The following is a 27,034-nucleotide window of genomic DNA, read 5'->3' as shown; positions in this document are numbered from 1 at the left end:
TTTTATATTGGGAATAAAAATTGCACTCTGTATAAGAAAATATCTTACTTACTTAAAATCATACTTATATCTAATCTTTGTTAACATTGCTAATGATTTTGCAAACCCTAAACCTAAATGGTTTTGGCTCCAAACAAGGGAGGCCGTTGGATCTCATCATTTGGCTAAGCATGCATCTCATCCTTTGATCTAATTTGACTTCAAACTTTCATTTCCCATGCCTGATATGTTAAATGCTCGTCTTAGTTATGGCTTTCCACCTTTCATGACTACATTAAATATTGTTGTTGTTTTCCAAAACCCTCCTATCACGTTTTCAACTTCTTATGTTTCCAAAACTGAACCCCTCTCTCCCTTAGCCTTTGTTTGGTATGAGAGAAATAGAGGACAGAGAGATAGAGAAGAGAGAAAGAGAAGAGAAGTTGGAGATTTCTCTTGTTTGGCAAGAAGAGAAATTGAGAAGAGAGAAGAATAAATGGTGGACCCCATACCTTTTTTGTTTCTCTTCAAAAGTGAGAAGAAAGGGGAAAGAAGACAAAAAAAGTCTATTATGCCATTGGTTATTTAATTAATTATAAATTATAATGTTGTCTTATCAAGGATATTTTTGTCTTTTTAAAAATAATAACATTTCTCTCTCTTCTATTTCTCTCTTCTTTCTCTTATGCCAAACAATACATCAAATCTTCTCTATTTCTCATTACTTTCTCTCTTCACAAACTCTCTCTTACCTATTTCTCTCTTTTCAACTTCTCTTCCGAACCAAACACACTTAGTGAAAATCGTAACATTCATCTTCTGTATTCTTTCTCTCTCCAATCGATTCAATTTTTCACAAGGAACCAGAGCGTTCCTTCATCTCGAACTGTTTGAATTGGCCGAGTCAAGCTTCAAGCTCCTGGTAATCGCACCATCTTCTGTGATGATCGTTAATCTAATCATCATCTTCGATTTAAGGTTCGCTCCATCCATTTCGTTGCATTGCACTTTTCCGATTTTGTTGCAAACGAAATTTTCGTAACTGTAGAATCTTGATATTTTGGGCATTGCGTTGTTTTTTTTTTTTTAGGATTTTAATTTCATGATAGCTTTCTAAAGTAAATTGGTGATATTTCAATTGGAATTCTGTGTAATTGTATGTATCGGAGATTCGGAGTGTAAGGATTGGAGTACATGGTTCAGATGGAATATTTTGTATCAGTTTTAGGTACTCCCTCTCTCACTATTTTTCTCTAATTTCTATCAATTTGTTAAGGTTTAGAAATCTCTACCACCACTTTATCTTTGCAAAACATTTTCTTTTTCTCTCAATTGAATCTTCAATACCTCTTCTATTAGGTCAGAATCTATCTTACTTGATGGTTCTATCAAAATGGATTCTAAGTTTGTAGAAGAAAGTTATGAACTTTTCAACTTAAAATCGTTGGGTTCTCTATTCATTTGTGACATTTTGAACTATATCGTTTGTTAGATTGGTTGTTTCTTAATTTTTGTTTTGAAAAGTTTCTACCTTTAGTTAAAAATAGTTGAAGAACTAAATGGGGTTGTGAGTTTCTGTTTAGATTGGTTGAAGAACTATATCAAAGTGAAGGTCGAAAAGAAGAATGGAAGGGTTTATTATTTTACTGAATGATGGGCTTTAATGAAGGATTATTATAATATCCTAGGATGCTCTTGGATCACTCTCATATATGCAAATCGCTTCCTCTTTCTCTTTCGCGGCGTTACTTGGAAAGAAGAAGAATTTATCTATCCTAGATACAGTCCTCCTAAGCGTATGCTATTGCAACACCTTTCTCCAGGTTCTTTGAGGAACACCATCATTCCTAACGCCCTTGATGTTGTTTACTTTCTTCCAAGGAAGTTTTACCACTCATTTGAGAAGTCGTTGCCAAAATCTGATGTCAACTCAGGTTTTTTGGTATGATGTCTTTTGAATTTGTATGTCTATGTTTTTTTTTGGCTTCATTTTTTGTTTTTATCTATTTGTGTTGTGTGCTCAATGCTGCCAACATATCACACATAATCTTCACAAAGAGAGAAAGAATATGACTGCTGATATAATTTGGTTTGATATTTGAAATTATAACGATTTGAGAATAAACGCAACTGAAGTATTCATTCCACCATTGATGCCGCATTCTACCTTTAACTTGATGTGCAGGCTATTTTTTTTACTGTAATCACTGTAACTTGGTCTGTTATATGCTTCAACTTTGTTTGTACTTATTCTTCAGCAATATTAATTGATTCAAATGTACTGCTGATTTAGATTAAATTTATTTGTTAGGGGCATGAAATTCAATTGACTTTTCCCATGAATCTGATATCCTCCGAAAACCACTCTATATACAAATATGTTATAATGATCCGATATAGATAACGATCACGATGATAAAGTCATTGTTCCTCTATATCCAAAAATACTAAGATGTCATTTCTCATGAATCTCATAGTAAATATTTCTGAATAACATTCATTCACAATTTTTTATATTGTGGAAATTAATTTTGACACCCCTCCCATTAATCCAATTATTCTGAAAATCCTTATTACCTTCTAAAATCTACCAGCAAGTTTTTTAGGGATAAGGTTTAACACAAGATGCTTTCAGAAGTGAACTGCATTAACGAACAGGACCATTCATTTTTATGCATCATAGATTAATATAAGCCATTTTGTAAAGTTGTTGCAGGCAAGCTGCAAACTGAATTAAACAAGGAGTTTAAGCAGATATGCACCCATGAATGGTGCCCTATAGAACAGAAGTAGTAAATGCATGTTTTTTGCTCAATGCACTTATCATTATTGCAAAAATCCTTGATATACTAAAGACAGCTACTTCAGTTTATATTTGTGCAGGGCTCGAGGTAAATTCCTGTTACATGTGTTGTGTGCTCAATTATAGCTACTCAGCATCCACAAATGAAATTGAAGATAAGCACTGGTATAAGTAGTGTGCTCAATGTAGGCCTACACCTGATGAAATAACTCCTTTCAGTTCTCAATGTAGGCTGGCTTACGCTATGTGATAAGGACCTCAACATTCCTAAAAAATTAGCTTCTTTTCAGCAACCAAATCCATGGCATTGCTGCTATTCAAACTTATGTGTTTGTCTCATATTTATATGAATCAGCTAAGAACTCCGGGAAATATCTCTCTGCACATGTTGTAAAAGCAGAATATGAATGTTTAGTGACATGGAAATGGGGATAGCAACAACGCGCACAAGAGAAATATAAAGGGTTCTTTCATCTTCCTTCGGCCAAAGCCCAAACCATCTCCATTCATATTGCTTTACCAAATGATTGATTTTGATATACTAACAGTGACTATGGTTTATTCATTAATTGTGAGTTTGACTAATGATTTACAATGGAATAATGTTTCTTTTTCAATAACTTTTTACGATTAATTTTTTCTTTCATGTCCGTAAATTTTTTGGTCAACAAAATACTAGAACTCAGATTTTTCTTGATGATTCAAAAAACTATGACAAGAGAGACACTTTCATAAGCAGTTGTTTTTTTATTTGAGTTTGACTATTTTGGATATTTCAATAAGGTTGTTGATTTTGGTTTTTCACTATAGTTTAGTCCTTTAAAGATTTCTATTTCACAATTCTATGTGATTCATATCTATTTTCACATTTCTACAACAGTGATAAATATTTTATTACCAATAATATTTTGAAATCTATATACAGTTGCTCCTTTCATTGGCTTGATTTGTGTTTATTGAGAGGCTCATTCATAGTTGATTATGGGAGGTGTATCTTATTGCTGTCAATGCTGCTTTTGCCAGTGATCTGTAGGTGTCAAGCTAGAAAAACTATATATCAAATGTAGATGGGATTATAGCATTAACTATATGATGTAGTTGCAAGGTGTGCATTGGTGTCTTCCATTACCAATTTGCTGGTGGTGTAAATTAGAAATGGGGGTGTGATACCATGTATTGTATATTTATATTTTTTGTTGTTGAAAGGATAGTATATTTGTATTATCGATGGGGAATTAAATAAATGTTTTTTAAGTACTGGTGTATAAACTCTATATTTTTACTTTTGCTTAAGGATCTGCAAGGTGAAATTGATCCCATTCCTTTTTGTATTATAAGAAACCTTGGTGTAGTTTTTTTTTTGGACATCCAACAATAGAATTATTGGGTGGCCTCTCAAATCTTCATAAAAATTGAGGAATGTCTACTAATGAAATGAAGCTGAGCTAGATGTGAATTAATGAATCTTTTTAATTATCCTAAAAGAAATTATCATGTGCTTTGTAATGGAATTCAGAAAACCATACAAGAGATTAAAGTATAAAATTGATTTCAATTCTATTCATACTGGTGTAACATTGTTTCTAATGATGGACAATGGATCTTTAAAAATAGTATTATGTTCACTTCAACACTTACTCAAATGTTTGGGAAATGATTTATTTTATATTAAATTAAATGTATTAATAACAAAATTTATAAATTGACAAAAAAGTAATTGTTTACTTCTTATAAATAAAACCAAAAAAATAGAACAAGAAAGATTAATCATTAAAAAACAATAGCGCTTCAACTCTAATAGACCCGTGCGATTGAATGAATGACAATGGGAACTGTATAAATATATTAGCTTCTCCATTGTTCATGACCCAGGCGGTAGCATGGATAAAAGTTCTAGGGATTAAATATATTAGCTCTTCCAAAATATTATAGTGTACTTTGTTGAGATTAGATAATTATCAATGCCAAAAATATAAATCTATCTCCAAGTAGGGATTAAAATGTTTCCCTAAACAGTACTTTTTTTTCGTATTGGAATTTATGATAACCGATACGGTAAAGATACGAATGTAACCGATACTGTAAAGATATTAATGTTGAGATTATGATAACTGATACGGTAAAGATACTAATGTAACTTCAAACGTAATCTATAGAGAAGTATTTCGTATTTTATAATTAATTATGTTATGTTAAGTGAACTGTACGTATCATACAACTTATTGTCTTTTCAAATCAATAAAATGATATATTTGATTTCTATATATTATAACTGATATTTCCCGTACATAAATAAGATATATCATTATATTTTATTAATGTAATAGATCATATTGCAATATATTAGCTTCTCCATTGTTTATGACCCGTACTCTGAAGATATTACTAACGGATGACAATGGGGATTGTATCAGCACCACTTCAAATGTAGTTTATAAGGAGATATTCGAAAATGTGTGACCCAATATTTTGTATGCCCTTAAATACTTTTTATGTTTATTTATTTTATTTTTTATGTAATGAATAATATCGGAACTTTGTTAGCTTCTCCATTTTTAATGTCCCGGGCGTTAGCACGGGTAAAAGTCCTAGTTCAAAAATAACCTAAATAACATACCACTATGTACATTGAAAAAAGACCAGACAATAGCAGCTGTTTTGTTTTCCCATAAGTGTGTTTCATTTTTTAAAGAGTGTGATTTGATCTGACGGCTGATGTGCTAATCTTCTTAAATACAATGATCTAACGGTCAGGATAAAATGGAGCCAAAAAAGTAGGGTTAGAGGTTGGCAATTAAGGTTTGCATGTTTGCAACCATTAGATATAAAGGATATATATGGGTAATGCTACAACACACCCATCAATTTAGATGAAGGTGTGTTTAGCATTGAACACCTTGTTTGGACCAAAAAACCACAACCTTCCTTTTTGAAAACAAGTCAAGTTGAAGGACAAATATGTAATTCACAATTCATTATTAAAATGGAAAACATATATACCAAATTTTGTTTAAAATGACTCAAAAAAATTAGAAAGAATTAAATTATTATTGATTCTTAAATTAGACATTCACATACTTTGTTTTTCATGTGATTGAAAAAATTAACATGTCACCCACACAAACGAAGAAAAAATTATGTGAAAATGACCCGCACAATCGGTCACTCTATATTTGTACAAAATAATTCTTATTCCTCAAGAAAAATATAATATCAATTCTCTTCCCTAACAAATATGACATTAGCATTTGAATTAAAATACTAATTAAAACTTATTTGCTGATTTTGAATTAGGTTGAAAAAAAAAATGAAGTAAATTTTCCCCATTATCATATAACAAAAATGAAGCTTTAAGTCAACAGGAACATCTCCAATGAACGATCCTCCAATTGAAAATGAAAACTCTATCATCTCCACTGAGATGATTTTTGCTGAGCTGACATCTCTTCAAGCAAATGTCAATAACTTGCGTGAGTGTTTCATCTCGGTCATGTACTCATACTTTGGCATGGTTTCTTCAGCTCCTGGATTTTATGCTTCCTCATCCAACCCACCTCCAAATGATCAGTAGCGTGCCTTGTCAAAGAAAGTCTGATTTCCCTAAATCCCTAACCCTAATGGAGCCCTAACACCTTAAAATGACAAATTTAACCTTGAATATGAAGTTATTTCCCTCCTAAATCATCACATTAATGAGCAACTAACTACTATTTAACATTGTCTTCACCAATTTAATTATGCGCGTTTTTTCCTACTTAAAGTCATGCCAACAATAAATGCAAACATGAAAAAACGTGCAAGACACGGGGCTCTAGAAGTGTTTAGTTGCTCAAAGTGTTTAGTTGCACACCTTTGGAACCTACAACTAGGAGACATCATTTAATTCTTGGTTTTTTTTGTGTTTCTGAATGTTATGTTCACGCCAACTAAAAACCTCATGTCATTCCTATAAATTGGTGATCCCATTTGGTTTGTTTGGCCATTGTCTCAAGTTAGCTCACCTGCATACAAAAGCTTAGTAGAAAACATTTGATATCTTGAGCTCTTTTTAAGCGCATCAATGGCAACCAAAGGTATGCATTTGCCTCAACCAATTTTTTGACATGGGTAGCTATATGTTGCATTGTCAAGAGTTACATCAAGGAAAAACTTTAAGATATTGATTATTGATGATGAAGTGGAAGATAGCTATGTCACATCTAATGTAGTTTACAAAAAAAAATTCAAAATGTACTTTGATTTTTTGACTTTCTTATTAAAAAAATTCATGCATTGATCAATGATACATGATATCTTAGAATGACTTATTTTTCAGTTTGCTTGAGTTGATTGTAATCAAAATATATTGCTCAAAAGTCTATAACAGACCCGCGCGACAGCGCGGGGTCAAGAGTCTAGTTTGGCTAGATTTTAAAACGGGACAGAAGCTTACTAGTAGAAACAAAGTGGGTGAGAGGTGTTCTAAACTGAGCTGAAGCAACTCTATGCAATGGTTGTTGGCTAGATTTTGAGTCCTCTAAAGCCATTTCTCTGCAAAGGAAACACATAATATCAATTTTTTCCGGTATCTTTAAAAAAAAAATCAATTTTACAAACTAGAAAGTGACTTTAATTTCATTTGAGAGTGAGACCGTTTAAAAATAAAACTTAACTCCCCTAAAAAAACAAAACATATCTATTTATGAATATTTTCTAAATAACATTATTAACTATCGTAAAATTAAGTTGAATATTTAGAGTGAAGGATAAGAAAAAAATATATAAATTGTTTGCTTTTAATATCTTTTAAGTCAAGGATAAGAAAAAAATATATAAATTTTCAAGTTCAGGAGGCATTTTGCACGTAAGTGCAAAACTTCAAGGAGGGTATTTGCAAAACATCATGTTGACTAATAGAAGAATTTGACGGAGTGAGTAAATTGATTAACGTTTTGTAATTTCAGGGGGGTAATTGACGACACTTACAATTTCAGGGGGGTATTTGCCTATTTACTCCGTAAAAAATATAAAAGTTCATATTAATTCATGTTTTGTTAAAAAATTTAATTTTTTTTGGGACAGATTCTTATAATATTATGTATTTTTCTGCAAAATTTTAATAAAAAAAATATTAATTTTATATATAAGTTTACTTTAAAAGAGAGACCAAAAATGAAGATGGAAAATTTGAGGGACTAAAAGTTGAAGATTTTATCAGAAGGATTAAAACAAAAAATTGACATATTTATAAGAATCAAAGACATATAATACTTATTTATATGACTAGTTGTCATGCCCATATTCTTATCCGATGTAATTTTTCCGTTTGACAAAGTGGATGGATTGAACAAGATTTAACTTGAATATATAATACATGAATTTGAGCAATTCATTTAATCGACTACCAAACAATCAATTAAAAACTCCGTAAACACCATGTTAGCTATAATAGAAGGACTAGACCCCAAAATATAGTAAATCAATGTTTGAATATCGACTAACAAAAAGAAAGTGTCCAACATGTATCAAAAAAGATTAACTATAGTTGAAGGAATCTATGAAAAAAAATTAGTAAAATAGTAAAACAATCAAATCTATCATCCATTTAAAAATAAGAGTTTTGTTAACCGATGCTTCGGACAATGGTTAAATTTATATTTTAAGACAAAACTTCTATTTAAGAATTGTTTTGACTTTTAATCGTATTATCATAAAAATAAATGCCCACAGTAGTTGAACAATAAATTTAAGTTTCAAATAAATTTAAGTTTTACATAGCAAACTGGGACAATTTATCATACAATTTAATCTCACCAACTAGGTGGGATGATGTAGACAATTAATCATGTCTGAGCCCATTGTTTGTGACAAGATTACGGCTTAGGTGGCCGAAAATAAACCAAAAGCGGTCTTATGTTAGTTAATATTTTTAAAGGCTATCATTTAATGCAGTCAAAGTAGGTTGATCTTGTAATCGAAGGAATTGTTCTTTTATCCTTATCGAAGTTGGGCTTGCTGGAGATACTTGAAGGTGCGTGTCTCGGTTCGACAGACGGAAAACTCTCGAAGGGCAGTTTTCTTTTGGATAAGGTCAAAACAACGGATAATTTCAAGACATATTCGAAATTCAAATCGAATGGATAAGTTTCGTTAGTTACTGCAGTTATAGTTTTAAATTCAAATCTAGGCAGTTATTAATATTTGCATAAATAGTAGTTTTCGCTGGGGAAAAAGGGCTACAATCCAATAATACAAAATACTTTCACTCTAATTATTCGCATGGAAGAGAGAAACGAGTCACAAGTTGCAATGTATGAACATGTGTACCAACTTACATTTGATCAATTCAATTCAAGTTCATTTACTTAAAATGTCTTTGCAATTTACAATTTACTTGTTTCATTTGAGCAATTCATTTCCAGTTATTTACACCGATTTCGATTGGATTCAACTGGGTTGAATTCGATTGCTTTTTTCTTACTTTATTTTATTCATCAAGTTCTTCAAGAATAGTATTAAGTTTCTGAAAAATAACAAAACACAATATGTCCTTAAGATTTACTGGTTGATCTTGCAAGTAAATATTTTTAAACCAGCGGTTTTTTACCAAAATTCAGTGTAAACAAATTGGCACGCCCAGTGGGACCTTTTGTGCTTTTGTTTAAAGACTTCTTGTTGAAATTTTATTACTAAGATTATTGATTTGTGTTGTGTATGCAATTGAGGAATAAGAAATTTTTTTCTGAAATGACACGTCCTCCTCCCATTCCGAACACAACGGCATCGAATACCGCCACTGCGTCAGGAACAACAACCAACCCACCAGCGCCACCAGGGGGTACACAATCAAGTCAAACTAGCACTACGGCCATAGTAAAAGAGCCTGTATTAACTCCCGTAGGAAATACTATGGCCGCACAAAATTCCCAGGCCATTCCAACAAATACTATGGCCGCCTCCACTTCTAGGACCGTTCCAACGGCTTCGATGGCCACACAAACTTCGCAGGCCATGGGAAGTGCATCGTCTCAAGGATTTTTGAATCTTGGCATAGGTTGTAGGACGCCGTATAGTATTCCAACTTCCTTGATGCAGAACCTTCAGACGAGCCCATCTGTGTCCTCTGAAAGTTTGAATGTACCAATGCCTCAATTGTTTAACCCTGGGGTAAGTATCCCATTTGGGACATGATGGGATAAAACCGCAAGTGCACGGTTCTATCGAAGTAGTAAAAATAGAGTATCGTTCCGACAGAGAGTTATGAATTCAAATAACTTTTAATAATGATTAGATGAAAGTTTAGAACGCAGAAAGTTGGATTTTTAATTAAAAGAAAAGATAAAAGCCTTGGGATTATTGGTTCATCTAATTGGCAAGTCCTTCACAAACCAAACTATTAAACCTATAACCTTATGTTAGACCTAGTTCCTAAAGACGAGTTTCTCTTAAGCCTATCACATCTCCTATCGATCTCAGTGAGTGTGTTCCTCTAACAAGCACGCCTATTTTCATGGTTGATTACTATTACAATCCTTGAAGTTCGAAACTCTATAAGTCTTAAGGTTCACTAGACTATTTTCATGTTTCGCAATCCTTGTCTAAATTCACTTGATTGAATATTAAAGCTCCACTTTCGTTTCCACAGTTTGATAATATTTAATCCATGTTAAAACTGTGAATTTAGAAGAGAAACTAGGGTTACATAAGATTAAGGTTTAATGTTTGGTTTGATTTAGGATTATGTCATTTAGACTTATCTGACAATCCCAATACAAGAGAAGTCTACTCACTAACGTTCATTGTAGACATGGAGAAGAAGAGAGAAAGCATAAAAGAAAATGACAAGAAAGTAAAGGTGAACTTTTGTTTAAAGAAACAATTGTCACTTATTATTACAGAGAACAAAAGATGAATATTTGTGATGGCTAGCTACTCTATTTATAGTTTACACTCGACTTAGAATCTAAGCAATTACATCACTAGAATGTTCCACAAGAAAACTAAAATAGAGTAGCTTAGAATCTAAGCAAAAGCAACAAAAGGGTATAATGGGGCGTGCCACTTTTATATTTTTGTACAAGATCTTCAAATTCTTTGCACAAAATATTCAAATTCTTTGCACAAAATATTTTTGTATGAGATATTCATATTTTTGTCCTCAATCCTTGCAACAGATATTTTTGTATAAGATATTTTATATTTTTGGCACGAATCAGCTCCAATTCTCCTTTCTTTTGCTTCAAGACTCAATCTTTAGAATATTTGTTCCTGAAATATAATAACTTGCAATTGTAGTAAAAGAGTTCTAAAAAGGAAATAAACTTAAATAAATAAACTCAAATATAATTAAAATGAAACTAAATAATATATTAAAATAGATAATAAATGACTCATCAAACTCCCCCACACTTGAATCTTTGCTTGTCCTCAAGCAAAAGGCATAAACATGGTAGCACAAAACAATATTATCATATGACAATTTAATTAAAACACAATTCAATTTCAAGCGTACATTAATCACAAACTCAAGCATTTCTTGTAAACCTTATTCAACCCAACAATCTGTTGAAACAAAAATCCCTTTGAACTTGTTTTTAAATGATAAACAAACTCTTGTATTAAAATTAAGATTATAATTTTATTTGGTTATTTAATGTGTGCTCTTGAGTGAATTTTATTTAGGATAGGAAAGTCCAATTCTCAAACATTGTTAAAGCCACGTATCCTTGGGTGTTTATGCTCAAAGCTTTCAAGAAGAATATGATTCATTATTTAATCAAGAAAAGTTAATTAATTGATCTAATCCAAGAAAGCATTACAAAGAATGCCATGTGCACAAGCAAGTGAAAATGTAACATTTTGTTTCAATCATGGAAAAGACAAGGATGATGACATAAGCTCTATTGTGTATCTTGATGAGCAAGCAAGCGAAAATTCATAAAGTAACTAGACTTGGTGACCAAGTATGCTAATATGATTAATTTATGGTGTCTTGGAGACAAAGAAATGCAAGGAAAAATACAGCAATGCATCTTGTAACGCCCTAGTTGTTATTTTATTTATTTCGATTTATTTAGAGTCTTCTATATGATTTTAAATAATATTTGTTGATTATGTGGTGTGTTATATTTTATTATATGATTTATTTTGATAATTAATTAAATTAGGTGAGAATTATTATTATTTTGGAGGTTGGGGAGTTAATCAGGAATTAATAGAATTAAGGGGAGATTAATGAAATAAAGGGGAGTTAATATTTTGGGAGTTAGAAAAGAAAGAGTCAAAAACTAATTTACGTAGAAACAAGAGCTTTTGGGGAGAAAAGGGGAGAAGAGCCAAGAAGAGCCAAGGGAGAAAGATTGTGAGTTTGTAGAGTTCATTCATCTAAACAAAGGTAAGGGTGAGGCTAACTCTCAATGATCATAATATATAATTTCAGAAAATTGATTTAAATTGAATTGTTCTTGAGATAGGAATTGTGAATTAGGGTACTACTACTGATTTTGAAGGGAAAAAGTGTAGGAATCATGTTGATTATGCTTAGAAACCTGTTCAGATCGATTTTAGGATGCTGTAACATTGTTGTAATCAGAATTGGGAAAGATTAGGATTGTTGGAGAATTTGAGAGAATTTAACAAGAGTGTTTGTAACACCCCGTTTTCCCAACGTGAAAATTTCATTTATTTAATCAGAGTAATTCACCTAAACGGAATGTCACATTCTTTTCTTAAAATCATAAACTGTATAAATAACTATTTATCCTTTAAAATTCAATAACTAAAAAGTCTTTAATACTTCGCAGCGGAAATTATTCAATAATCAAAACAGTCTTTGACACTAAAGCCTCTTTACAATTATGTCATAAAAATCCATTCTAAAAACATAGTCATAACTCTTCAGAAACAATACGTAAGGAATAGAAAGCAATAACAAATTCCCATCCCGTTACGTATCAGAGCACCTAAAGACACTTGAGCCACCACTCCTACTAATCATTAATACCTGCAAGTTACTCATACGAAGAGCAACATTTTCAAGCAGAAGGGGTGAGATTTCACAAAACAATAATATCAAGCATATAATTCAATAATTATATTTAACAACACAAATAACTTCATCTATTAGTAATAATAATTCTTCATGTAATAATTCTTAATAACTCAACCAACTTCTAATTATCATTTAACATATATTAACCAAATCGTAACAAACATAGATCATCACATCATAGTCATAGTTCATATATAGCATAACAACATCTTAATCCTAATTCATATACAACATAACAACATCATTAATTCATAATAATAATTATTCATCAAACATCTCATTATCAATTCATTAATAAAAGACAACTTATCAATTTAACATAAACATCATTAAGTACACTTAACAACTCATAGATATCATCATGTAATCATCATCACTAATAACTTTAAAACAACACAATATAATCATCTCTTATTAATAGTAATAATTATCTACATCATAACATAAACATCTTCTTATAATAATATAACAACAACGTAACATGATATTTGTTATCGCGATTTTCGGATGTCAAGTCATTAATTAAGCTTGAACCTTTCAATCTTTGATATTCTCTATTTTTTCTTGGGAAGGGCAAAATTGAGAAAAAAACCCTTTGATTCTAAGTTCGGGGGTCGCTTTCGCTACGGGAAGGTGTTAGGCACCCGGAACGATTATGGTATTCCATAAGAACCGTTCTCCTAAGTCTATTTCTACGCTTTATGTTTTATTGCCTACTTATTTAAAAGAGAAATTTTATTTGAGTGAAGAATGGGGGAAGAGAAGATGATTGGGATTTTATTTTACTTGGCTTGGAGGAGTTTTAACTCATTGCCTACGTACCCTTTTAAGGGATCAAAACCAAACGTAGTTCGTTCTCGAAAATTGTTTTTGTTTTTGTTGGTTGATTTTAAGTTTTTTTTTAAAAAAAGAATTTTGAAGAAAGGAGATGAGAGGCCTCGAGGGCATGAGATTTGGGAAATGTGAGGTGGAAGTAGTTATTTTGCAAAATAAAGTCTAAGTATGGTTAAAATTCATTGGGATTTTTCTTAAGAAAACCAAAGGGAAATGAGGAGTTTTGACTCCTATTTTAGAAAAAAAGTTTTCAAGTGAGGTTATTCATATTTTTGAAAAATGACTTTTTGTCTAAGCGTCGTAAAACCTAAGCATACATCTAAGCAGTGATCATGCAACGTGTGTGCGTGTCGGTGCTTGTGTCGGTGTACATCCCTTATAATGTTCATAGTCCTTTACATTGTCCTAGATACATGCTATGGTCTTTGCGAAGAATTTTAAAAGGAACTAATCTATCTAAAATTATTACAAACCCAATTGATATAGAAATGAATAGAAAAAAAATGATGCCAAAACTATGGGATGAATGAAATGTGAGATGAAATGGTTAGTATCATAAAGCATAAAAATAGTAGAAAGGTAAACAAAATTGAATAGAATAGCAAGAGAGGAAAAAGGGTAATGAAATGAAATAAAGTGGCAAAATATACCCAAAATTGGTTATGACATTTAGACAATGCACATGACCTATAATCCCCTCATTATAGCAATGTTAAAGGGGTTTGATTTTGAGCTATAATGTGAGAACAAATAGGACATATTCAAGCCAAGAATCATGACACATTTTCAAAGATATTTTGCACTTTATTTCTTGATAAAAACACACATTGCTTGCAAAACAAGAGAGACATGAAAATCTACATCCACAATCAGCAAGATATATACATGATCAGCAACATATTCATCATGAAATTACACACCAATCATCCACATAACATGCCAACATTTTATGAGAAAATATACCACAAAAATACACAAACTTAGATCACACACAAAATTAATCAAGAAAAAATAACACACACATTTTTGTCATTTTTTAAACCACTGGAAAATATCACAAAAGTGTTAAAATGTATTAAGAAACATATAACAATTTTTTTGGAATTTTTATGGCAAAAATTGGACGAACAATGGTGCAATTAACAAATAGGCATGGTGCAGATAGCAGGAAAAACAAGGGAAAGAAAAAGAAACTAAGCCCAGACCATAAGCCCAACGTCCATTGGATCTGGGTGCACAGGAACCGTTGGATTGATCCAAGATCCCAAACCCTAGATCCAATGGCTTAGAATGAAGGAAAAAAAACAGAAATAAACCGGACCGGTTTAATTGTTTATAAAAGGCATGGGACCGGTTTTTTTCATTTTGTTTCCCCTTCCTTCTTTCTCTTCTCTCACTCTAGTGAGAGAAGCTCTCACTTCTCTCTACAACTCCGATCGTCTTCTCCGATGGACCTTGCCATTCCGGCGTGGTGGCCGGCCGCCCTAGGGTGGCGGCGCCGCCACCGGAATTGAGCAAAATGCTCCGAATTCAATTTTTTTTAAAGATTTAGATATCCTTTTTTATGCTATTCACGAATCCGAGCTTATTTTTTTGAAAAAACGTCCCAATCGGAGTAGATCTAACTTCAAAGATTCGGAAATTTTTTGAATTCAAAAGGAAGGAAAGAGGAAAGAAGAAGCTGTTACCTATTTGTGATGTGTTGTGGAGCAAGGGAGAGAGCTTTGCTTTCTTCTAGATCCGGAATATTCCTTCCTTTTTCTCTTCTTCTTCTCGTGACTCTTTGACCGAATTCGTGTTTGTTGTTTGGTGATGTTCTTGGTGATTTTGGTTCGGACTTTATTGATTTTGGTGGTTCTTGGCGCGGATTTGTTGCTGGATTCGGTCTTGTTGCCGGATTCGTTCTTTCTTAATTTCTTCTTCTTCTCTGGTTCGAACCTTTCGCGCTTTCCCTCTTCTTCTCAGGTGCGAGCCTTTCGTGATCGTGCTTGAGTCCGTTGCTAACAGCGATGGATTCGCACTGGAATTGCGAGAGGAACGGTTTGATGATGATGATTCAAAGACGAATCGCTGAGAACTGTAGAGAAATCCGAGAGATTTTTGTCGAATTCTGGTGAATTTGTGATGAATCTGTGAGTTAGGGTTTGGAATTTTTTTCTGTGTTCTTGATGATTTCTGTTTTGATCTGTAACTGAAAAGAGAGAGATTGTGACTTCTGTTTGTGGTGATGTGGCGTGGAATGAATGGATTCTCTTGAAAATCTGACACTGTGCTGTTTTTATAGTTGACATGTGTACTTGAGACCCAATGGGGTGATGACACCTGGACTTGCACTGTATTTGATTCAAGGACCTTCCTGCAAAAAAGAAAACTAAAAGGACTAAACTGCAATAATAAAAAAAATGGACTGAAATGAAATTTATAAACTGTTTGGGACTGAAATGCAATTTTAGAAACTGTTCAGGGACTAAAATGCAATTTAAAAAATAAAATTGGACTAAAATTGGTAATTTGAAAAAAACGTAAAGTGAAACCAAAAATAAAATTAACAAAAGGACTAAAATGAACCAGCTACAAAAATGAGGTGTTTTAAAATACCTCTCTGCCGAAATTTTGACAGGAAAAGACCAAAATGCCCCTAGGGACTAAACTGACTCCAACTGACTCAGATGCGATTTTTGAAATAATTTTTAAACAAAGACTCAACAATGATTTGTACAGACAAATTGAAAAGACTCAGAGGCAAACACAGGGACTAAAATGGGTTCCACTGCAGGAAATGACCAAAATACCCTTTTGTATGATTTTTGAAATAAAATGCAAAAAAAAGTAACGCGACGTTTCAGAGAGTTCTTAAATGACTTGGAATGTCAGAAAAGACAGAGGCAGTAAAATTCGTTTAAAAAGAGAGTAAGGATTCAGAGTAAAATAACAGAGAATTGACAAATATCAGTGGTTAAAAAAGAAATTTGAACGAGTATTTTTAGGTCCAAAATCAGGGTATAACAGCTGCCCCTATTTAAGTTTCTTTGTCTGGAGGGTCAAGAGACGGAGCCTTTGGCTTGACGGGACGAAGATACTTAAATATTAACATTTGCACTGTGTTTGGACGTAAAAATACACTTGTACATTTTCAAATATCATGAATGTCATGCAACATTTGGATTATGAGTGCGAGACAAACTAGAGTTGGAACTAACAAAAGATGTCGTATCCATTGCGGGATTGGTAGACATTGGCAAGATAACAGATAACAGAATAGGTAGGGGTCTAGGAACGAATTGATGGGTACAAGCTGCTCTTGGATTGAGCTGGACACTTGACCTGGAATAAAAGCAGACAAACAGGTGCGAGTTGTTCTTGATTCGAACTGGTCACTCGACTGAAAGCAAAGGCAAATAGACAGGTGCGAGCTTGTTCTTGGATGCGAACTGGTTACTCCACCGGAGACAAAGACCAATAGACGGGTGCAAGCTGCTCCTGGATTGAGCTAGCCACTTGACCGAACAGAAACAGATAGACAGGTACAAGCTGTTCTTGGACTTGAACTAGCCACTTGACCAAAATCATAGACACATAGACAGGTACGAGCTGTTCTTGGATTCGAACTGGTAACTCGACCGATAACATTGAAAAGTAAACGGGTACAAGTCGTTCTTGGATGCGAACTGGTAACTTGACCAAACAGAAACATATTGACAGGTACAAGCTGCTCTTGGATTGAGCTGGGCACTCGACCGATTGATAGGTACAAGCTGTTCTTGGACTCGAACTAGTCACTTGACCGAACAGAAACAAATTCACAGGGGATTAGTTTTGACAAAATATAGATTGAAATTGACTTGACGTCGATTTGATTTGAAAGGTAGAAATTGACCGATATTATTGGCTCACAAGGTTTTGACAGAGAACCCGACATGAGTATTAAATTGAGACTGATATTGACATTGGAGATGCGATATGCATGGATGATATAACAGCTTTATTAAATGCATGGGCACGTAATATGCATGATTATGCATGTATGAATGCTTGTAATGCATGACTGTTGGTAGTTTGTAGACACAGTTCCGCAGAGACAGACAAGACATTGGATTATTGGGCACGCAGTGGCTCGTGCTATATTACACATTCTTGGAAATCCTCTTTGGAGATGACGTCGTTGGGAGACGTATCGGAACCATGGCTGAGGGCAGGTAGTTTATGCAACTTGCTGGGGATAGAATCTCGGAAGACTCTACTGGGAATAATGCTGGATGTATCGTGGATGTCGCATCTGTGGTCAATGCTTTTTGCATGTTATTTTCTCAATTTTTTATGCATCCCATTTTTGCCTGGATCGCCCTTTCGGGTTTTCGATCCACCGGGGAGATAAATTCTTTCCAATGCCCTATTTTTGCCTGAACTGCCCTTTCGGGTTGTCAATCCAGCGGGGTGCTCATTTTTGCCTAAGCCGCCCTTCCGGGTTTTCAACTTAGCGAGCCTATTCATTTTTATGCATTTTCATTCTGTTTTTTCATTCTTGCCATTGACCACAGACTATCCTGGAGGAGAACCTGCTTATAACATATATTGAAATAGACATCAACATACTCTCGCTCATGCATGTTTCATTTGAATGTACCCTGTTGCTCAGGTTTGCTTTTCAAAATAGACAAAAAGTTTTCAATTTTCAAAATGTTTGTTTCAAGCATTGTCATTATCAAAATAGAAAGAAAATGTTTTGTATATAGCTTTGAAAGTAGAAGAAAAATAGAGTTTCAAACAAAAGCACAAGCTCAAATTGATGTATAAGAGTGGTGGTCAGCCGAAGGCGTGACTCCACGGATTCACAAAGCTTGGAAAATGGTAATTTTATTGGTTTGTGGTACATTGAACACGGTAATCATTACATTTCCTAGAAACTTTGAATTTGCAAGCGTAGGAGCTTTTGATGAAGATAGTCATTAACAGCTGCAGATGCCCCAAGGGAGACGGTGGTTGGTCAGATATAGTTACTTGCCTTTTGTTTCAATCTCATTTTTGCATGAACCGCCCTTCCGGGTTTTCGGTTCATCGAGACGCTCATTCTTGCCTGAGTTGCGTGCAATCTCAGCGAGCTTTTCATATGTATTTTTTTTGTCCCTTATTTTTGCCTGGACCGCCCTTTCGGGTTTTCGATCCACCGGGAAGCGCATTTTTGCCTAGGCCGCCCTTTCGGGTTTTCGACCTACCACGCTGTTCTTTTCATATTTCTAGGCAAAGTATTTCTTGACTATATCGGCATTCACTGGATTTGGAAGTTCTACACCATCCATGTGTGTAAGGATTAAAGCACCACCGGAGAAGGCCTTCTTGACAACATAAGGACCTTCATAGTTAGGCGTCCACTTGCCCCTTGGGTCGGGTTGCTGGCTTATCCTCCTTTTCAATACAAGTTCCCCTACCTTGAATTCTCGAGGATGGACTTTCTTGTCAAAAGCAGTCTTCATTCTTGCTTGATATGACTGTCCACGAGCCATGGCATCCATACGTTTTTCCTCAATCAAATTCAACTGATCATACCGGCTTTGGCACCATTCAGCCTCGGATAACTTTGCTTCCATGATCACACGGAGAGATGGGATCTCCACTTCCAAAGGAAGAACCGCTTCCATACCATATACAAGAGAGAAAGGGGTTGCCCCAGTTGAACTGCGCACGGTAGTACGGTAGCCATGCAGAGTATAGGGTAACATCTCATGCCAGTCCTTGTAAGTGGTTACCATTTTCTGTACAATCCTCTTGATATTCTTGTTGGCGGCCTCAACTGCACCATTCATCTGAGGTCTATAAGGAGAAGAGTTATGATGCTCAATTTTGAATTCTTCACAAAGAGCTTGCACCACATTGTTGTTCAGGTTGGTACCATTGTCGGTAATGATCTTGCTGGGAACACCATATCGACAGATGATGTTGTTCTTGATGAACTTAGCTACCACTTGCTTGGTCACATTGGTATAAGATGCTGCTTCAACCCACTTGGTGAAGTAGTCAATTGCCACTAAGATGAAACGATGACCATTTGAAGCTTTCGGTTCAATTCTTCCAATCATGTCGATGCCCCACATTGAAAACGGCCATGGGGATGAAATAACATTGAGAGCGTGCGGAGGCACATGAATCTTATCAGCATAGATTTGACATTTGTGGCACTTTCTGGCGTGCTGGTAGCACTCATGCTCCATGGTCATCCAGTAGTAACCTGCCCGTAACAACTTCCTTGACATAGTATGCCCTGTAGCATGGGTCCCGAAGGTACCGTCATGTACATCATGCATCAACTGCTCTGCTTCATGTTCATCAACACATCTTAACAATACCATGTCATAGTTTCTCTTGTACAGAATATCTCCATCTAACAGGAATCTACTGGCCAATCTTCTCAGGGTCTTCTTATCTTGGTTGGAAGCACCCGGCGGATACTCACGGCTCAGCAAGAACTGTCTGATGTCGTAGTACCAGGGTTTATAGTCAACCACATTTTCACCAGCCTGATCGATCACATCCCCAATAGCAAACACATGTGAAGGTCTTTCAAGGCGTTGCACTTTGATTATTGGCACATCATTCCAATGGTTTACTCGAAACATGGAGGATAGAGTAGCAAGAGCATCAGCCATTTGGTTCTCATCACGAGGAATATGGTGCAGCTCAACCTTTGTAAAATATGTCAGCAAACGTCTCGCATAATCACGATAAGGAATCAACTTAGCATGATGGGTCTCCCATTCACCCTTTATCTGATTGATGACGAGCGCGGAATCTCCATAGATGTCGAGGTGTTTGATTCTCATGTCAATTGCTTCCTCGATCCCAAAAATACATGCTTCATACTCAGCCATATTGTTGGTACATTCGAACAGAATTCGGGCGGTAAAAGGGATGTGATGCCCTGTGGTGATACAATGACTGCCCCAATTCCTTTACCATAAGCATTGGCAGCACCATCAAAGACTAAACCCCACTTGCTATTGGGATCTGGACCTTCATTAATCAACGGTTCTTCGCAGTCTTTTGATTTTAAATACATGATCTCTTCATCGGGGAAATCGAACTCAATTGGTTGATAATCATCAAGAGGTTGGTAAGCAAGATGATCGGCAAGAATGCTACCTTTGATTGCCTTTTGAGTTTTGAACACAATATCGTATTCAGACAAAAGCATCTGCCAGCGTGCAATCTTCCCAGTAACAGCAGCTTTCTCAAAGATATACTTTATCGGATCCATTCTGGATATCAACCACGTTGTGTGATTCACCAAATAATGACGCAGGCGTTTAGCGGCCCAGGCCAAAGCACAACAAGTCTTCTCAAGCATTGTATACCGAGTTTCACAATCGGTGAACTTCTTGCTTAGGTAGTAGATAGCATGTTCTTTCTTTCCAGTCTCATCTTGTTGACCAAGTACGCATCCCATGGATTCATCAAATACTGCCAAATACATAATCAAAGGCCTTCCTTCCACGGGTGGGACAAGGATAGGTGGTTCCAGCAGGTAATTCTTGATGCTATCAAAAGCTTCTTGGCATTCATCATTCCATACAATAGGATGATTCTTTCTGAGTAGCTTGAAGATCGGCCCGCAGGTTGCGGTCATGTGAGATATGAATCGGGAAATGTAATTCAAACGTCCGAGGAAACCTCTGACTTGCTTCTCGGTCTGTGGAGCTGGCATTTCTCGGATGGCCCGGACTTTATCAGGATCGACTTCAATGCCCTTTTGGCTGACAATGAAGCCTAATAACTTTCCAGATCTGACGCCGAATGTACATTTGTTGGGATTCAATCGAAGCTTGTATTTTCTCAACCTTTCAAACATCTTTGTCAAATATTCAACATGTTGCTCCTCATCTGTTGACTTCACAATCATATCATCCACATATACTTCGACTTCTTTGTGAATCATGTCATGAAACAGAGTAGTCATCCCTCTTTGGTAGGTAGCACCAGCATTTATTAGGCCGAACGGCATCACTTTGTAGCAGAAAGTACCCCATGGAGTGATAAAAGACGTCTTTTCTCTATCTTCAGGAGACATTTTGATCTGATTGTAACCGGAGAAACCATCCATGAAGGAGAACACCTTAGACTGAGCAGTGTTATCAACAAGCACATCAATATGAGGTAATGGAAAGTTGTCTTTTGGACTAGCTTTGTTTAGGTCTCTGAAGTCAACACACATTCGGACTTTACCATCCTTCTTTGGCACAGGTACAATATTGGCAACCCATTCAGGGTACTCAACTGTCATGAGGAAACCCGCATCAATCTGTTTTTGAACCTCGCTCTTAATCTTGAGAGCCATATTTGGATGAGTCCTTCTCCATTTCTGCCTGACGGGAGGACATTCAGGCTTGGTGGGGATCCGATGCTCCACAATCATAGGATCTAGACCTGGCATATCTTCATACGACCATGCAAAAATATCCGGATATTCCCGGAGGAGTTGGATGATCTTCTTTTTAACCCCTTCCTCTAGAGCAACACCGATCTTGATTTCTCACTTGTTCTCCTCGGTACCTATGTTGATAAGCTCAATCTCTTCCTGGTGAGGCTGAATGGCTTTCTTTTCTTGCTCAAGTAACCGAGTGATCTCATATGGTATATCATCACCTTCCTCATCTTCGGCCTCATACACTGGGAACTCAAAATTCGGAGGGAATGCAGGGTTACTGTGCCCAACGGGTTTATTATAGTTCAATCTGCGTAAAATGGTTGGATGATTTTAGAAAGAGGTTTTTTATGCAGATTTTTGAAATTAATAAGAAAATACAGATGTTTTGGTTTTTTCTGGCATTACCATTATTTCCAAGGGAAAAAGCACTAAAAGCAGTCGTGAAAGAAACGACAATTTTTTATTAATCAACGGCAATGCCGAAACAAACATGCCCTTACAGAAAATATCACTCTCGCTTTGGGCAGAGCGAGAGGATTGTTATTTTGAAAAACAAGATACTTAAGCAACAAGGTATATTACTCAGAAACATGCATGATTGAAGGAATGTCAATGGCATCCCAATCTCTCGCAATGCCTCCTGGTATAACAAATACAGGCCTCGGGCCAAATCCGGTTGCTTCTTCTGTGATTGCGTTGACAAACCCAGCACTATAGAATGCCCCGGTGGAAATTCCTGAAGTTGGGGAGAAGCCAAGACCTTCCTTATGCTTGTTCTCACGAAGCTGTATTAACCTGCCCCAGCCGGCAGCTTGACCCTCTTGGACGGCTCTCTGTGCATCCTTCAAAGAAGCCATGGCAGTTCCATCCCTTTTGGGCTCCGTACCTTCGACAGTTAATCCTTGAAAAGCGGTCCCCTCTGCAGACCCTGCTTCTATGCAAGAGAAAGATGATAGCTGGCTAACCAGGTATGCTTCCTCTCCATGAATGGTAACAAGCTTTCCACTTTTTGCAAATTTCAACTTTTGGTGCAAAGTAGAGGTCACCGCTCCCGCGTCATGTATCCATGGTCTCCCCAAGAGACAGCTGTAAGAGGCATTAATGTCCATGACCTGAAAGGTGATTAGAAAGGTTTCGGGGCCGATAGTTATTGGCAAGTCTATCTCCCCGAGAACGCTCTTGCGGGTTCCATCAAAGGCTTTGACCAGAAAAGTGCTCCTCCTCAAAGGAGTTCCCCGGTAACTCAGCTGATCCAGCGTTGACTTGGGCATCACGTTCAAAGATGAGCCAGTGTCTACTAACACATTTGATAGCATATCGGACTTGCAATTCACGGAGATATGCAAGGCCAGATTATGATGCTTTCCTGCTTCGGGCAATTCATCTTCACTGAACCACAGGTTGTTGCAGGCGGTAATGTTCCCAACTATGCTACCAAAGTGATCCACAGTGACTTCATGATCCACATAAGCCTGCTCCAATACTTTCAAAAGGGTATCTCTGTGGGCAGCGGAACTCAGGAGTAGAGACAAAATGGATATCTTCGACGGAGTTTGCAGCAGCTGATCTACAATCTTATAATCACTTCTTTTGATCAACCTCAAAATCTCATCCAGATTAGAATCCTCTATAGACCGGCCTGGTTGGCTCGCGTCTCTGTTAACGGGAGAAACATCAGTCGGGGTTGGCTTGTCAATGGGTGGCACAGTAGGCGTAGCTGCCTTCTTTTGAAACAACGGTGGACGGACTCTTCCGCTTCTAAGGGCTGCTGAAGTTCCTTCGGCGGTATTGTTCATCACAGCCAAGGACACCAGAGGCACTTCTACTCCGTTTTCAATTATGGTAGCATTATATTTGTACGGGATAGCCCTATCTGAAGTATACGGTACCGGTCCGGGCAACCTTATCACCAGAGGCTCAGCATTCTCCTTCAAAGGTATACTCTTGACAGGCGGATCGTGAAAAACTGGCACAATCACGCAGACACCACTGACAGTCAAAAAATTATCATTCATCAAGCTTTGGATGTCATCTTGAACAGTATAGCAACCCAAATGATTACGAAGGCATCCTAGGCACTTGGCATGATCATGGCTAAACAGAGAAGCTTTGCACAACTTGATGTGTAGAGGCACCAGAGGAGTTACGACGTTACGGACATCAAGTCTAGGAGCTTCCTCACATACTTCGATCATATTTACAGCGGCATGATTTGGAAGAGGATTGTCGAGGACATGTGGGACATTATTCTCAAAGTCAGCTTTCCTTGATCAATGAGCTTCTTCACGATATACTTCAAAGCGTAGCATCCCTCGACGTCATGACCCAGGGCGCCTTGATGAAAATCACATTTGAGATCGGACCTGAACCTTGGAGGCAACGGATCAGGTGGGGGCTTGCCCTGTCTCGTTGTACAATGCCCTATATGGAGTAAAGTTGGAAGCAACTCAGCATATAACATCGGTATCGGAGGGAAAGTAGGTCTAGCTTGCTGATTTTGTTGTTGTTGTTGAACTGACAACTGTTGTTTCATCTGTTGAGTAATTGCATTAACGGGTACTTGAGGTTGACCCGGTGGCAGAGGGTACTGATGATAAAATGGCGGAAAGAAAGGATGCTGAGAATACGACACATATGGGTATGACCGGCTCCAGCTGACACCATCCCTACTTCCGTTTCTTTCTTCTTGTGGTGTCCATTACCATACCTCTTTGATGCATTCACAGAGGATTCAGCTTTCTCGAACACAATGATTCCATCCCTGACGGCTTCTTCCAGACGGGTTCCCATGGTGACCATCTCCGAAAAGTTGTTCGGGGCAGCGATGATCATTCTCTCAACATAATCCTTCTTCAAGGTCTTTAAGAATGTCTGGGTCATTTCTTCTTCATCAAGAGCGGGAGTAATGCGGGCAGCTGCCCCCCTCCATCTCTGTGCGTATTCACGGAAGCTTTCCTCCTTTTTCTGGGAGAGAGATCTGAGGAATTCCCTGTTCGGCTTCAATCGGGTGTTAAACCCATAGTGGCTCTTGAAAGCAGCGGCTAATTCATCAAAGGTATGGATGTCATTTTTGCTCAAACTAGTATACCACTCTGCAGCATCTTCCATCAAACTATCCTGGAAGCAGTGGATCATAAGTGAATCATTGTCTTTGTAATTGCCCATCTTTCGGACGTACTTGATGATGTGGTTCTGGGGGCAAGTTAGCCCGTTGTATCGGTCGAAGTCCGGGATTTTGAACTTCTTAGGGACATCCACCTTTGACACCAAGCAGAGATCTTGAGTTTTGAAAGAGTCCGCATTCCCTCGATTGGCTTTGATCTCATGACGGAGTTCTTTAGCAAGTTCCTCCATCATCTCTTCCATGGTTTTGGTTACGGGGATGTTTCCGTGCTGTGTGTTGATGTTAACACTTTGAGGCATGGTATGCACAAGAGGCTCAGTGACCGCTGCCGTTGTTTGTGGCAAAGTAGCATTGATGGAGCCAGCATTTGTTGTAGGGATCAGAACATTGTTAGCAGTGCCCGAAGTGCCCGCTGCAGTACTGGGAGTGAAGAACGGTGGAAGCCCATACGGAAACCCAGCTGGCATAGCAAAGCGAGCGTCTGCAGATGCGGTTGGGAGCATGCTTGTAGTCACCGGTATAGCTGTGGCTATAGGGATAGCCGTGGCTGATTGTTCTTGAGCGGCTAGCAGAGCGGTCATGACATCATTAGCTTTAGCCAATTCTTCCCTTAGAGTGGCTAACTCGGTACGGAGCTGAGCATTCTCTTCTTCCATGGCTGCCGAATTCTTCTTTCTGTAGAGTCTTGTCCGGTGTATTCTGTCTGATTCGTAAACTTTCCGAGCACGAGCCACCTTTCAATCTCTATGGCAGAAGAACCAGGAGGCAGTGAGCACTTGTAAACCTCTTGTGGCTTGATGAATGATGCACATGATGCATGATATGTACAAATGCAAATGCAAAAGTTGTTTTTGGAGATCGAAGGATTTTTAGACAAATTAGGAGTTTTGTAAACAATATCTAAACAAGCAAAGCAAAATGAAGTGTTTACAAGATGAATCCCTTTGAAATTCTAAGCCAAGGGAAGACTTTTGAAATATAAACAAATAAAACTCTCAAGTATAGGAAGTAGTGGGATGATCCTCAGACTCAGACTCCAAATCCGAACCGCAGTATCTAGCATAGAAGTTGCGTCGTCCTCTAGCTCTCTTGGAGTCCCGCATAAGTAGCTCATCCTTTTCTTCAAGTTCCCTTCGGACCTTAACCAATTCCTTCTTCAACATCAGGTTCTCATGAGTCTTCTGCTCATCCTTACCATCCAAAGTCATGATTAGATTCTCAGCCTCATTGTATCGGGCCTTCCACATTTGTTTCTCACGACTTTCCATGGCCAGATGCTCCTGATACATCTCCTGAGTAGTGGGAGGTAGAGGTAAAGGTATAGATGGAGCAGATGCAGCCACATGTCTCATAGCAGGGTATGGCATACCAATCTCTTCGGCTCGGTTTATTACCCACTGAGTATAGGCCTCGTGAGCAATACCAGATCTCACACCTAGATGCTTCACACTCTTCCTACGGACCTTAGACCAAGCCCTTGTGAAAGCCTCCCTTTGTCCGGTGGGGGCGTTCGAATAATAGAAGAACTCCGGAGATGTGGCAAGATTGATGGGCTTTGTCTTCATAGGGAACCCAAACTGTCTCATAGCAAGCTCCGGATTGTAGTTGATTCCCCCACGGGTACCAAGAAGAGGTACATTGAGAAAGTCTCCACAACCAGTAATAATCTCCTTAACCTGAGCGGCGGGAGTGATCCAGACCACCTCGTTAGGAGAGAGAGCCATCATCCGCTGTGAGTAGGACCAATCCTCCGAGTTGTCATGGAAGGAGCTCGGAAGGTGAGAAATAAACCACCTATATAGGAGAGGCACGCAGCAAAGGATATACCCACGACCTTTGAGAGTCCGG

General features: G+C 37.0%; 1 long non-coding RNA gene across 3 annotated transcripts; it reads left to right on the top strand.

Annotated features, from left to right (window-relative positions):
* Positions 1-762: 762 nt before the first annotated feature.
* Positions 763-2,970, top strand: LOC112418253 (uncharacterized). Of its 3 annotated transcripts, none has more exons than XR_003008505.2 (4): positions 763-957; positions 1,070-1,207; positions 1,563-1,921; positions 2,863-2,969. It is a non-coding gene; the product is annotated as an uncharacterized lncRNA (long non-coding RNA). The 3 variants fall into 3 exon arrangements; XR_003008504.2 differs by having other exon boundaries at positions 2,848-2,969; XR_003008503.2 differs by having other exon boundaries at positions 1,563-2,970.
* Positions 2,971-27,034: the final 24,064 nt, after the last annotated feature.

Source organism: Medicago truncatula, chromosome 4 (assembly GCF_003473485.1).
Source record: "Medicago truncatula cultivar Jemalong A17 chromosome 4, MtrunA17r5.0-ANR, whole genome shotgun sequence".
NCBI lineage: Eukaryota > Viridiplantae > Streptophyta > Magnoliopsida > Fabales > Fabaceae > Medicago > Medicago truncatula.
The sequence above is the reverse complement of the archived record's forward strand: the minus strand, read 5'-3'. Positions and strand labels throughout refer to the sequence as shown.